Source organism: Alligator mississippiensis, chromosome 13 (assembly GCF_030867095.1).
Source record: "Alligator mississippiensis isolate rAllMis1 chromosome 13, rAllMis1, whole genome shotgun sequence".
Lineage (NCBI taxonomy): Eukaryota > Metazoa > Chordata > Crocodylia > Alligatoridae > Alligator > Alligator mississippiensis.
This window is the reverse complement of record NC_081836.1, coordinates 32,991,368-33,004,858: the sequence shown is the minus strand read 5'-3', so window position 1 is coordinate 33,004,858 and position 13,491 is coordinate 32,991,368. Positions and strand designations below refer to the sequence as shown.

The window sequence follows — 13,491 nt, the reverse complement described above, 5'->3', positions numbered from 1 at the left end:
AATGAATTTGGCAAGAGAAGAGAAGTTTCTGAGTTGAGGGCCCTCCGTTTATTCCAGACAATGCTCTTCTTTGGAGGCTTACAGCTAAAATACATACAGATGTTTATAAACCCAATAGTGCAAATGAGATCAGTCTCATGATCCTCTGTAGTGAGGACACTTGTACAATTGTCAGTTATCAAACAAGTACTTAATAACAGCCTTCCTAAAAAGCGTTCCTTATTAGGAAAGTTTGTCAGTATCTAAGTGTTAGCAGGATAGTAAACGCTAGGATAGGCAGTCCAAGAATTAAAGTAGGAAAATGATTACTATTTTACATAAATTTCAATATAAAAATATAACATATTAAAAAGGTAAAATGCAAAAACTAGGAAAATAAAGTAACTTGCTTTGGTAGTCATTTTTTTTATATAACCATGATGAATTTGCTTGTTTTAAACAGGTAATATAAAATTCATTGAAATCATTTTGAGCAGTGGACTTGAACTAAAGAACATTTTCTAAACATTTTAGTTTCAGTCATGGCTAACTCCCCAAAGAAGAAATAAAACAAGCTTTAGTCTCAAAAGATTATCCAAAGAAAATTAGCTTACTTACCATCAATGCCCCAAAACTAATTTTCTATCATTTTTTTCATATATGTCTGGTTCAAGACAACTATCACCCTGTTTAGGCTCATTTTGTACAGATATACAAAAGAGTCACAAAACAATATATATTCACATAACCTGCACAACTCTTCCCCAATCCGAACAGAAGGTTTCTGCTTTAACCCACTTGTATATAACAATCTTTCTATAAAGTTAATTCAACATTAGAAGAATAAAAGGGTATAAGAAAAAATAAACAAACTCAGACTGCGTATTTCTCATCTAACATAACTTGGAAGCTATACACACTTATTATGGAGTTGAAGTATTCAAAATAACATTTCTGTTAATTGTAAACGCTAACGTGAAATGCAGACTTTATGTTCTATTTCCTCAATTTCTGTCATTTTCCTCATTGTGGTTACTCCTGTCATTTCAATGTTATTTACTCCATGCTTATGTGTACACATGCACGCATGTACACACAAAAAGAGCACTATGATATAAAGCTTCTCTATAATCTGTAATAAAAAGTGTGAAATTCTGTATACATTTTAAATACAACTTGTTGCCTGGTAAAGTAGGAGTCATATTCTATGACTATATTGTCATATACCTGCCTAAGAAATAAACTTGAAGTGAAACAAATGGCTCAAGAGAAGCCACCTGTCAATAATCACTGTGGAATCATTAAAAAAACAAATGCCCATGTAGTAAGTAACATGTGAAAATGTCTACACCTAGGCATAAGCCAAAATAAAATCTACACTACAGAGTTTGCAAAAGGACTTGTAGTTCTCCAGGCAAAAACTGAGTACATACACAATCCAGAGCCTCTCTACAGAGGCAGAATCCTTCATGGCTGCTAAGAAGAGTAAGGGCTCTTCTGCTGCTTGGCAGCTGACAGAGAACATGGGATGATATTCCTACATCTTCAGCAGGCTGTCACCGTCCATTCAAAGGCAGTACCCTCTCACAGCACACTTCGGGCTCTGACAGCACAGCTCTTGAGTGAAGCAATATGAACCTTCAGATGCTGGCTATTACCCCCCCCCCCCCCCCCAACGCACACACTCATGGCTTGGCAGTGCTGGGTACTGCCAGATCGCATCAGTGTAGAAATATCCCAAGTTGCATGTTTTTCTGCATGGGGCAAATGTAGAAGTTGGCAAATTACAAGGACTATAATGCAGTTATAGTTTTCTCTCCAGAGGTCTGGTGCTGGGTGTTAGCGAGATGTTCAGAGTGACACCCTAGACCAACTAGACTTGTCCAAAGAAGCTAGACCTACCATAAGAAGATGACAAGTTTTCATGTGAGGCAGAGATGCTCTTAGGCTGTCAGGTGTTTTAAAATCCATTGCCTTAAATGTTTCTTTACTACTGAAATAATACATAATATTATTTCAGTGTAGGAAAACTATCCTTTCACTGCATTTACAAGAGGCCAGACTCCCAAAAGGAAGATCCCTAAGTATCAAAATGGGCATATTTGCCAGGTAAACGCAGGTGATATACAGGCTACTGTATCCCCAGGTTGGTCTAAGAGTGGGAAAGTCATAGGATTTCATACTAAGGCTAGCTGGAGACATTAAAAAAGCCAAGGCAGAATCATTTTTAGTTACACAGTTTTATGTGAATGAGCATAGGATGGGTTTCAACGCTGACAAGTGCAGGGTGCTGCACTTGGGCAGTAAGAACCAGCAGCAAAGCTATAGGCTGGCGGACTCCCTTCTCAAAAGCACAGAGGCAGAAAGAGATCTTGGAGTCATCAATCAATTCCAAAATGAACATGGGCCGCCAATGTGAGGACGCAGTCAGAAAGGCTAACCGCACCCTGTCATGCATCTACAGATGCATCACAAGCAGGACCAAGGAGGTGATCCTCCCCCTCTATGTGACACTGGTCAGGCCACAGTTGAACTACTGTATACAGTTCTGGGCACTGCACTTCAGGAGGGATGTGGCCAGCATTGAGAGGGTCCAGAGGAGGGCCCCTTGCAAGATCCAGGGACAGCAGGGCAGGCCCTATGAGCAGAGGCTACGGAACATGAACCTGTTCAGCCTCCACAAGAGAAGGCTGAGAGGGGACCTGGTGGCTGTCTACAAACTTACCAGGGGGGAACCATCGGGGAATGGGAGAAACCCTGTTCCCCGAGCACCTCCCAGAGTAACAAGGAATAACAGCCCTAAGTTGTTTGGGAGTAGGATCAGCCTGGACATTAGAAGACACTATTTCATAGTCAAGGCGGCTAGGATCTGGAACCAACTTCCAAGGGAAGTGGTGCTGGCTCCTACCCTGGGAGTCTTTAAGAAGAGACTTGACAATTACCTAGCTGGGGTCATATAAGCCCAGTATTCTCTCCTTCCCAGGGCAGGGGGTCGGACTTGATGATCTACTTAGGTCCCTTCCAACCTTATATCTATGAATCTTTGCAAGCGGTGTAGTTTAGATTGGCAGTGAACAGAACACAAATTCATCCTTTGGTGGGGGAGGGGCGGGGAGCACAATCCTTGCACCAGGTTCTGCCATTTTTAAACCAGTCTGTGTGTGCTGAACTTCTATTCCGTTATGGGTATAGACCGGTTTCCAATCAGTTATACCAATAAAAATGCAATTCCATACCTGGCCTATAACAGATTAAGAGACAAAACCTCAACCCCAAATATACTTGAGCAACATTAACTATGAATTATGGGGCGGGGGGGGGGGGGAGTGGAGGAGAGAGGGGCAGAGGCAGGGATTCTTTATACCGTCCCATTGAAACTTTAACTCTGATGCCATTGCGGGACTTCCAAATATAAATATACACACTGTATTCAGAATACCTATATTGCTCAAGTGAATGAAAGGCAGAAGTGACACTTTCAGACTTCTATAAGGGAGCCTTTCAATTAAATTACAGAACATGTTTACTACCACTTAAATATGTTACATTAATTCATTTTCATTTGGTGTGCATACACTGTCAGTTTGTGAAAGGGAAAAATAACTTTGAAATTACCTCTGAATATTAAGATTTAACACAACTGCTTCAGTTTTTCCAATTCAACTGTTTCATTGGTGTGAAACACAACTACTTTTAAAAGCCATCAGTCATTTAGAAGATGGCTTGCTATTAGGATTTCCACATCCATAATCAGAATCACTTAAACGACTGGTCTTTTGACCAATACTAGAGTCATTTTCTACAGTTGAAATAAGTCATTTATTTCAAGCAGAAAAGGGCATAGCAGTTTGGTTTTTTTTAATTTGCCTTTTGAAAGCTTTTAAATGGGATGGGGGGGGAAGAGACAGACACACTCAAGGGTAGAGAAAGACAGAGGGAAAGGCAATTAATTAATATACGTTATACATGTCTACCAAAATATACAAACTAGCTGGACGCAGGAATATTTGTAGATAAGTGAATCAATTAAGGCAATTAACCATGCTGTATTAAGAGTATTACATGAGCTCTGTGGCAACGGAGCTATAAATTACATGAAAGGTTTCTTCAGATAGTCTCCCTCTCCCCCTTCAAATCACTTTAATAAACTATTGACTTTTAAGATGATGCAAGAGTCTTGCGGATTATTAAGATAGTCATAAGGAACAAAGAAACTCAAGAACCACAACTTCAGGGGACACTGCCAAATAACATAAACTATATATTCCACCTAATGTATCTAACCTAATTCCACCTGCTCCTGCCTGTCAAAACCACTTGAATTGTTAAGATGTTATGAACAACAACCAATGCCTATATTTGTTTAGAAGATGCAAAAGCACAATTTACTATGCTTTTTGCCTCTAAAATCCACCAGGACTGCAGAATAAATGACTAATCATTGTTAATAATGGCTTCTAAAACTGTTGCCACACATACAAGTACATTAAGGAATTAGAAAAACAGATTAATACTGTACTGGTTTCAGCCTGGGAAAACGATCCCTTAGGAAAAGGTATTTTATTTCAAAGTTCCCAAGTCTTTTTCTAAAAGAAAATATTCCAGACAAGTACATGTTCTATGTGGGATGTTGTGGAAGGCATTAAACATGACTAATTGCAGCCACATCTACTGGTTTGCTTTCCATTACCTTGAAAAGCACTTCAAAAGGTCTGGTTACATAATATCATGGATTTTCAATGGTCATTAATATTGCAAAGCAGGTAAAGCGGGCCTAAGCTGTTAGCCTCTATTAAAAGAAAAAGCTTAGCAAAGCAAATGAAACAAGCATGCTACAGTGCCACAAAAGAAAAACTCAGGAGCTTGTTTTGAATATCCACCTCTCAAGGAAATTCAAAACAGTTCACATCTTTGAGCCCTAAGAGGGAAGTATTAACAATCAGCAATGAATGTAGTGTCATTAGGTCTGGCTATGGAAGAAACTTAAAGATAGGACCTTCTTGCCTAAGGGTAAGATTTGACCTGGCAACTATGCCCAGTCACTTGTATTTTAATCATATACCTGCTACAAAACCCCTATGCATCCTTAAAAGTTGTCAAAAGGTCGGAGTGTTTGGGTTTGTAAGCAGGAAGGGATTTCAATGAGCACTTGCCTGGGAGTTCCCAGAGCATCTCTGAAAACCAGACCTTATGTATGGTAAATTAGGTATTTGGAGATCAAGAACTCAGATTGTCTTGGAAAATGTAGGCGTTAATTTTGTACATCTCATCTCCCCGATATACAAAAAATGTTGCAGAAGCCACTGCAGAGGCAGAAGAGATCAGAGTGGTCTGAAGAAATGAGCATTGGTTTGGGAGTGGAGAGGTCCCCTTTCTAACCTACCTATGAACTGCTCTTTGACCTCTAGCAAGTCACTTCACCTCTTCTTTGCCTTCCTTGTCTGTAAAGTGAAGACAATGTTATTTCCCCCTCTTAGAGAGATACTTCAAGAACTATCTAATGTTTGTCTAGTACTTTGTTTACATAAATATTTTTACGTGTATGATTGAGATTTACCCAAGTACAGTGAGAACATACATACATACAGTAAGTTAAATAAGTATTTAAGCTTTGATAAATTAAGATTTTAAAAAATGACATACGAACTGAAATGTACAAATAATTTAGAACCATAGATATGACAATACAGGACCTTCCAAAAAACCCAGTAACTGCAATGAACAATCCCTAAATACTTTTAGAATCATAGTGCAATGGAGTAATAAAGAAAAAATTCACTCTTCTGTCCTTTAGCAAATTGTTGGCTTCCTAGCTGAATGCTTATTCTTTATCCTGCACTGCCATCTTCTGGCTATAAGAAACACTCTCATTATATTAAAATACAATATGTTAATATTAAAAAATAAAGTAAAACAAGTTTTAATATTAAATAAATGTATATTTGAAAATATAAAATGATGGAATACACTGATAATTACCTTAATATTGACATGTGCAACTGTATAGCTCACATGGGTAAAAGTACATACATACTTCATTGAAATTCAAAAACAAAGTAAGAGCAGCTAAGTTCAAACACAATCTATATCTTTACAAAGCCCTAGATCTTATGAAAGCTTAATATATGAAACCTATTGTATATGCAAAAGGTAGCAAAAATAATTGTGCAACTATGCCACTTTAAAAGAGAAACTTAAAAGTATTTTGTTGTTTGTTATGAAATGTTTCTATGCACATATTCCTAAAGTCAACCTGGACATAGAGAAGCAATGGAGACTATCTTGCTAAGTGAGGACGAATCAGCAGCAACATAAGAACATGGCCAGGTGCCCAGGGTGGCTGCTGCACACATGAGCAGTGGTAACTTCTGGTTGCTGCTGCTGCATGATCATCTATATGACACTGCAGCAAAAGCCTTTTTTTAAGTCTCCCCATCCTAGTCAGCATGGGGAAGGGGGGGGGGGGGGGGGGGGGAAATGGGACTTTCCCCTCTTGTTCCACTCTAGTTATACCTCTTCCCATCAGCATTCCTGTCACTGATTTCTTATTTTGGATCTACTCCCACAGGATAAAACTTAACATATGTGTATCTGCAGAAAATCTTTTTTATAACAATTCCGGTTGGTTTTCTGGTACAAAAAAAAAAAGGAAAGAAAAGACTATTACAGAACTGTACATACCCTTGTCATCCCCCCACCTTTTTTTTTTTAATAAAAAAAAATAATTTTATCTGACTATCATCACAGACTAAAAGAAGTCAGATGTTTGATGAAACAGCAACAGTTGAATATCTTCAGGGATCATTTTAAAATCAAGCCACAAGAGTACTATTGGCCAAGGTAAGTTAACCTTCTAGCTTACAATGAACACATTTCCTGAAAGCAGCTACTCATGTTCTAGAGTACAACAAATCAGCACATAATGGCAGTGCTCCTAATCACGCAAACTGCAGTAAATTATTAATTACCATCCAACAGCTAGTTATAGACATAAACCAACTTTTCAAAAATGGTCATCTGAAACCGAATGGTTTTACTTTGAGAGACCCTCAGTACTCATAGTTCTGACAGACTATGGTAAGAACTGAGAGGCAAGGACTTAAATCCAGGAAAAACAGTAAGAACACAACATTAAAATATTTGGCCCTAGTATTTTGTGAGCCTCTGAATATATTAAACATAAGTACAGTTGAGTATACAGTTGTATGGGTTATAGACGGCCATTATTTTTTTTTAGGTGGAATAAACTAACCTTTCTTTGATCTCTACTAGAGGCTAAGCTATGTTCATTTAAAGCTAAAACCAGGTGTTCTGTGATATATACCATTGTATGCAGGCCTGTAGGAATCATAATAGCTTCAAAGGGCACATGCAGATGATCATGCTCATTCCTTTCCTTGGGGACAAATAGCAGCAGCACACAGTTGTGCTGCTGCTACTTGTCCCTGGGGAATGACTGTGCATGCATGCTGTGGTGTGCAGCAGGTTGCCCTGGGTGGGGGAGGGGATGCTGGGGCTAGCACCTGGGCTGGGGCTAGCAGCCTTACTGGGGCCCTGGGGGCTACAGTCATGGTGATCCAGCTGAAGGGAGCTTGGCCGGTAGCCAGAACATGGCTCTGGCTGGCCAGGCTCGTTTCAGGTGGCTCATGATGCGACCACATGTACCACCCCACTTTTTTTAGGCGCAGGTTGGTTTTTTTTATGCTGGGATCAAATTAGTAGCATGGGGAATGCCTGCATGTGTGGCACGTGCAATTTGCAGCACTGCACACCATACATGTATGACCATCTAGACTTGTCCAAAGGAGCCTGTTTAAATACAGGATCCACAATCACTTCAGTTTTGCTTAATGGATCTGCTATTAAGGGCTGGTTCTCAAGATGTGTATGTAAGTTTATAAGAACTGAGGACACATATTTGGCTTTAGTTTTGTTTTTCCTTTTTTCCCCCCTCACACGTGCTAGTAATTAGGTAAATGTAAATGGTTGCACCTGAAAGCCAATTTATTTTAACCATGAAGACTTCATTCCAAGGCCTCTTTGCTAGCTAGATTTCCTACAAATCGTCAAGTTTTATGCTGTCAACTACATGAATGACAGTTTGTAGAGGGGGTGCATTAACTTATTTAGGCTTTTCTAAATATTTTGGGGAAAATATAATTTTAGAAAAGGGATCAAGGGATAAAAAAAAGCCTGCTGGCAAAAGAAATTAGGAAGGTCTCCAATTTGGGAGAAATCTGGCAGGTGTTAGGGAGTGCTCAAACAAAACAATAAAATCTGGCAGAGACAGAAGTGGTACCGCTATACTTCCAAGAAAAAGGGAGGGGGTACAACAGTGATTGCAGCAGCTTAGGGAGAGGATAAAAAATAGAAGAATGATTCAGTAAAGTAAACCAGCTACAGCAAAATACAGAAAAACAGGCACAACATTACATAAGAAACTTCAAAAGTCATGACTGACATGAGAATTGGAAAAGCAAAAATGGATAAACCGGAATGGCTCTCATTGGACAAAGATGAAGAAATGCGAGATTTCTAAAACAAGCTGAGGCAAGTATACTCAAATGAGATATCTTAATACCTGGCTGTAAAATATATAGAAAAAAGATATTAGGTTAGAGTGGTCACAGAAGAGCATTTCAGACAGAAATTACAATCAGAATCAAAGCAACATTGCAGCTACAAATGGCCATGAGGCTTAACCTGCAGAAAGAGAAATCCTAGGTCTCAGTCACAGAAGCATGATAGAAAAGCCAGTCACACATTTAACCTATCTGATGAAGTAAGAGTGCATTCTGCTTACCGCCCTTTGTAAAACAGTGCTACTACCAACATTGCCATCCTTCTTTAAAAGAAAGTGGCAGCTGCCATTGCATGTTTTACTTTAAGAGCAACACTTGAATCAAGCTCCCAGGGAGACCCAAGTACCTGAGTTCTGACCAGGCTTAACTGGGAAATGGATGCCTACCTGTTCCATCCTTTCAAAGCTCTGTTCTTCCTGAGCATGCTCCAAAGCATGCTCTGGGGAAAGCACCTGGGAAACTTTAAGGTGAAAAAGCAAGGCAACTAATCAGTTGAGAGACAGGCTGAGGCAGCAGCTAAGTTAGTGTTTCCTAGAATACAGGTTTTGACTTGGAAACCTAAATTCCAACAGATTCTTATGTGTTTTCTTTTGTTTTAGCTCTGCCCTCCAATATAGCATCCACTGAAATGGAGTAACAGAACTCCCATTGCAAAGCACATTGTACGCATGTTATGGCTAACAGAATCGCAACTCTGCAGCCTCACAGAATTCAACTGGAACTAGTCTGTGAGGCAGGGCTGTGCGTAGCTTCAAACCATGCTTCAGATCTGAAGAAGATTCGGATGCTTTGGACACCAAAGCATCATGTCCGGATCGAAGCGCTGGCTTCTTTAGGCTTTCCAAAGCGGTTCAGAGTTTCCAAACCGCTTTGGGAAAGCTTCAGAGCCTCTTTGGAGATCTGGCCATAGGGTATAACATATCAATGAAATATCTATAACTTTGTTGTTTTTTGTCTGATTTGGATGAAACATCCAAGGGTGCTTGTGCAACTGTGTCTGTCTTGAGGCACCGGGGTGGGGGGGACAGGACTACTGCCGGCCTGGCTGCTAAGCTACTAGTATCAGTTACCAATCAGTCATGATTCACTCAGGGAGCAGCACAATACACAGTAGCTAGCTAATGTAACCAGTTAATTAGTAATGATTAACACCTACAAAACCACAGACTAAGGAGAGGAAATAATCAATACAGATAATCAACTGCCCCAAGACAGAGACAGACAAACAGTTGCACAAGCACCCATGTCATGAGTTTTGCCTTGCAGCTAGAGGTGCAGAGCCCCAGAACCCAGAACCCGTGCACCTATCTCCTTGACAGCTGGCAGGCTTCGTGGCCACAGCAGGGTCTAGCAGCTGTCACCCTGCTGCACCTTAACACACACAGTGTCACCCATGTCACGAGTTTTGCTTGTCCGCACCTCGAGGTGCAGTCTCCCCCAAACCCCTGCACTTAACTCCTTGAAACTTGGCAGGCTTTGTGGCCTCACCAGCGGCTACCACCCCAGCATGTTTCATTCAAATTGGACAAAAAACAAGTGTTATAGATATTTCATTGATTTGCCATTATACCCTATGGCTGGATCTCTGAGCCAGCTCCGAAGCTTCGGAGCTGCTTCAGTCGGATCAAAGTGGGAAACCAATCCGAAACTCTGGATCAGATCCCTGGCATCCGAAGTGGCTGGATCCAAAGCCGAATCAAATAGCTGCCTACTCGCACAGGCCTACTGTGAGTTATCTACTTGCTTCATACCAGGGTCAACAGAGTAACAACTGTGAACAGGTGCAGGATCAGTTCTGTCTAGTTGCATTTATCTGCCAAAGGCATTACTAATGAATAAATAAGACATCATCTTGATTATTATCCTAAACCTGAGAAATCACATAGTACTTAGTCGATGAAAGTTCATTCTCAAAATCTGCAGGGTAGCATAAAACACAATCTAAATGCCCTGGTAGTGCAGTCATACCTGATTTTCTGAGCTTCATGAACATTTAAGTCCTCTAATGATCTTGAGCCTTCATTTTGATCTTTCATTCAGCCAAGTACCTTTCTGTTTAAAGGATACAATGAGCCTATCAAATGTAAAATTCCACTGGATACAAATTAGTTTGGGGAAGGAAGTATTGTTCCCAATCACATTAATTAAAAAAAAAAAAAAAAAATCCAACACCCAAAGACAAGTGAGTTGTGAAAAACGTCTCATCTCTTGTGCTATTAATATTACTAAAGTTAATTATTCCCTACAGTTATGGAAAAACTACAGTAGATACTGTCTGAGCTTCTTTAAACCAGCATGGAAACCATCTCAGTTAACAAAGAAACTTCTTTTTTTTCCCCAATATCTTTGTAATTATCTTTCCCCCAAACTACATTCATATAACCTTTTTATTTCTCTTAAAAGAGAGATAACTCACAGTCACCCTTTCTAAAAGAAAAAAGAAAGGTTTTCTACTATGCATGGCTAAGAACAAAGTAATACAACTTTTAGGCAGTTGAAACTTGTTCCCTAATCAAAGATATACTTTTAATGAGATTTTGTCTTTGACAGAAATGTGAGGCTATAATGAACAGATGGGTCATTACTCTGCTTCTAGGCACATTATTTAATTTTTATTTAATTTCAGTACCCTGATGTTTTTGATATAGTGCTCTTAATTTATTCTGGGTGTTCAAAACTTGGCTTTTGTGCTTCCTTTAATATAAGGAGTCTTTACAGAGATTAACAATTTGTGGTCTTTTAAAAATATGGATGGCAGTATTTTAAAAATGCATTTTATGCTATAACTGCTGTAAACCTTGTCTGAAGTGTGAAGAGGCCCCTACAAATTTATGTATCAATCAGCTAAAGGGATTATACAATTTGATATTAATCTCTTTTCATTTCAGCAGCTAGCTTGCCCTCATTCATAATAGCCATGTCTCTCAAACATTTTTCTTCAAGATTGTGAAGGCTTGACCTAAAAACTCCACAACAAAATCAACAAACAACTCCCCCGCTAAATCCAAACATATTTGCAAGAATTAATAGTTTTAATTTAAACAATAAATTTAATTAAAAGTGTGTATTAAAGTGCGGTTTTTTGTGGTTACTCCCTTTGCTTAGCCCTCTCTCTCTCTCATTAGCTAACTTGTTTAAAACCATGGTCTGTTCTATGTTATATTTATACAGTGATGGACATGTTAATTGTGGTATAAATTGTAAGGGCGATACACATCCACCCAATTTAAGGTGTCATAAAATGGCAAATGAGCCATAAAAATATTTCAGATAGGGAGACCATCTATCCCAGCTGCAAATATGGTATATCTGGGACACTGCCCCTCTCCTGCCTCCCAAGTCAGTGGTGTACTGCAGGGAGAGGCCACCTGGCCCTTCTTGGGATATCATGCCACTTCCCTTCCCTGCTAGACTGTACCCTGCACCTGGGATGCTCATTTTAATCTGTGCCCGGTGCCCAGGACCAGCCTCCAAAACCTGGGACTGTCCCAGGAGAAATGGGATCGATAGTCACCCTACACATAGAATGTAGTATGGTTAGTTTGTATGGCACTTTAAAAATTGAGCCTGTGACCAGGGCCTACAATTAGCTGATTGTCATCCCTGGGCTGAGGCTGGAGAAGGATAGGAAAGCCAAAAGGCTTCCCACATCTTTGGCAGTTCTAAACTCTCTCCCCTGTCCCAATACCCCAAATCCCTGCTCATCTCCCCTCTCCCCCCACACTCTGCAGCTCCCAGCTTACTTGTGACTGCCTGTGCTGTCCAGGGGGAGCAGGCAGGGAAAGGGAACCCACCTACCTTCCCACAGCTACTGCTCTCTGGGCAGGGCAGCCACAAGTAAGCCAGGAGAAATGTGGGGTACAGGTTAGCTGCAAGGATGGGGGGGGGGGGGAGAACAGGTAGAGCCCTGGGGGGCAGGGGGAAGCCCAGGAAGGGAGGGGACTCTACCTTTCAGTTTTCAAGGCTCCTACTGGCCTGAATGAGCGACTGCTCCAAACTTGGGCTAGCACTAACACAATCAGCATCTGAGCAGCTCACAGTACGATGTGTAACATGGCTCTAGATAATCTTTACCACTGCTCAACCACTGAGTTAGATTAGGTTTAAGAAAGAACTTTCTAAGTTTCAAATTTTCTATAAATGTAACTGGCTTGCCAGATCAGTAGAGGCTTGTGGCAGAGTATACCTAGTGCCTTAATGTCAATATAGTCAACTGACCCTTGGATGGAGCAAGGCACCTTATATAAGATGGAAGGTGAGTTTTTGCTTTATAATTGAAGAATCATATGATAATTTTATTAAATTAAACTGAAATTGGAAAACAATTCAGTAGTTTCCAGCTTCAGCACAAATACATAAAAGTAAAGTTGGTCAAAGCTCAGAATGTCTGTCATTTTTTTCTGTGAATGTTTCAAATCTGTTATCACTTTGAAAACAGAAAGCAAGTATTTTGGAAAATTCTGAATAACAATGTAAAAAATGGTGCAAAACACCATGCTGGTTCTTAATACCAAATAGAAAATGTTATACAAAAGATGTTTCAGTTGGTACTAAGTAACAGCTGATCAAAATGATTTAAAAAAAATAGATTAATTCAGTAACTAAATTATGTTGTGATGACACACCACTTATACATTTGTATGGGTGAATGTGATATTGCAATGTCAGAAAATAATTTTAAAACAATACAAAAAATAACAAATAGAACCCGACAAGTACACTTTGAAGTTGAATTTGAAGAACATTCCTTTTTCATTGATTCAAAGCAATTCTTCAGAGAATTTTTCATTAAAAACAAAATAATGGAACTTTATGAACAATTTAATTTTCACTGAAACTGCTTTGTATGTTGCAGAATTTGCCAACATATTTTTGAACTAGCTTTATCCAAAACTCACTGAGGTTTCTCAAAAAGCTTCAGGTTGTGCCT

At 39.6% G+C, this 13,491-nt stretch overlaps 1 protein-coding gene across 16 annotated transcripts in view; it reads right to left on the bottom strand.

Annotated features, from left to right (window-relative positions):
• Positions 1 to 13,491, bottom strand: part of RBFOX1 (RNA binding fox-1 homolog 1) — a 1,765,957-nt gene that overhangs the window by 1,030,927 nt on the left and 721,539 nt on the right. The window lies entirely within an intron of this gene.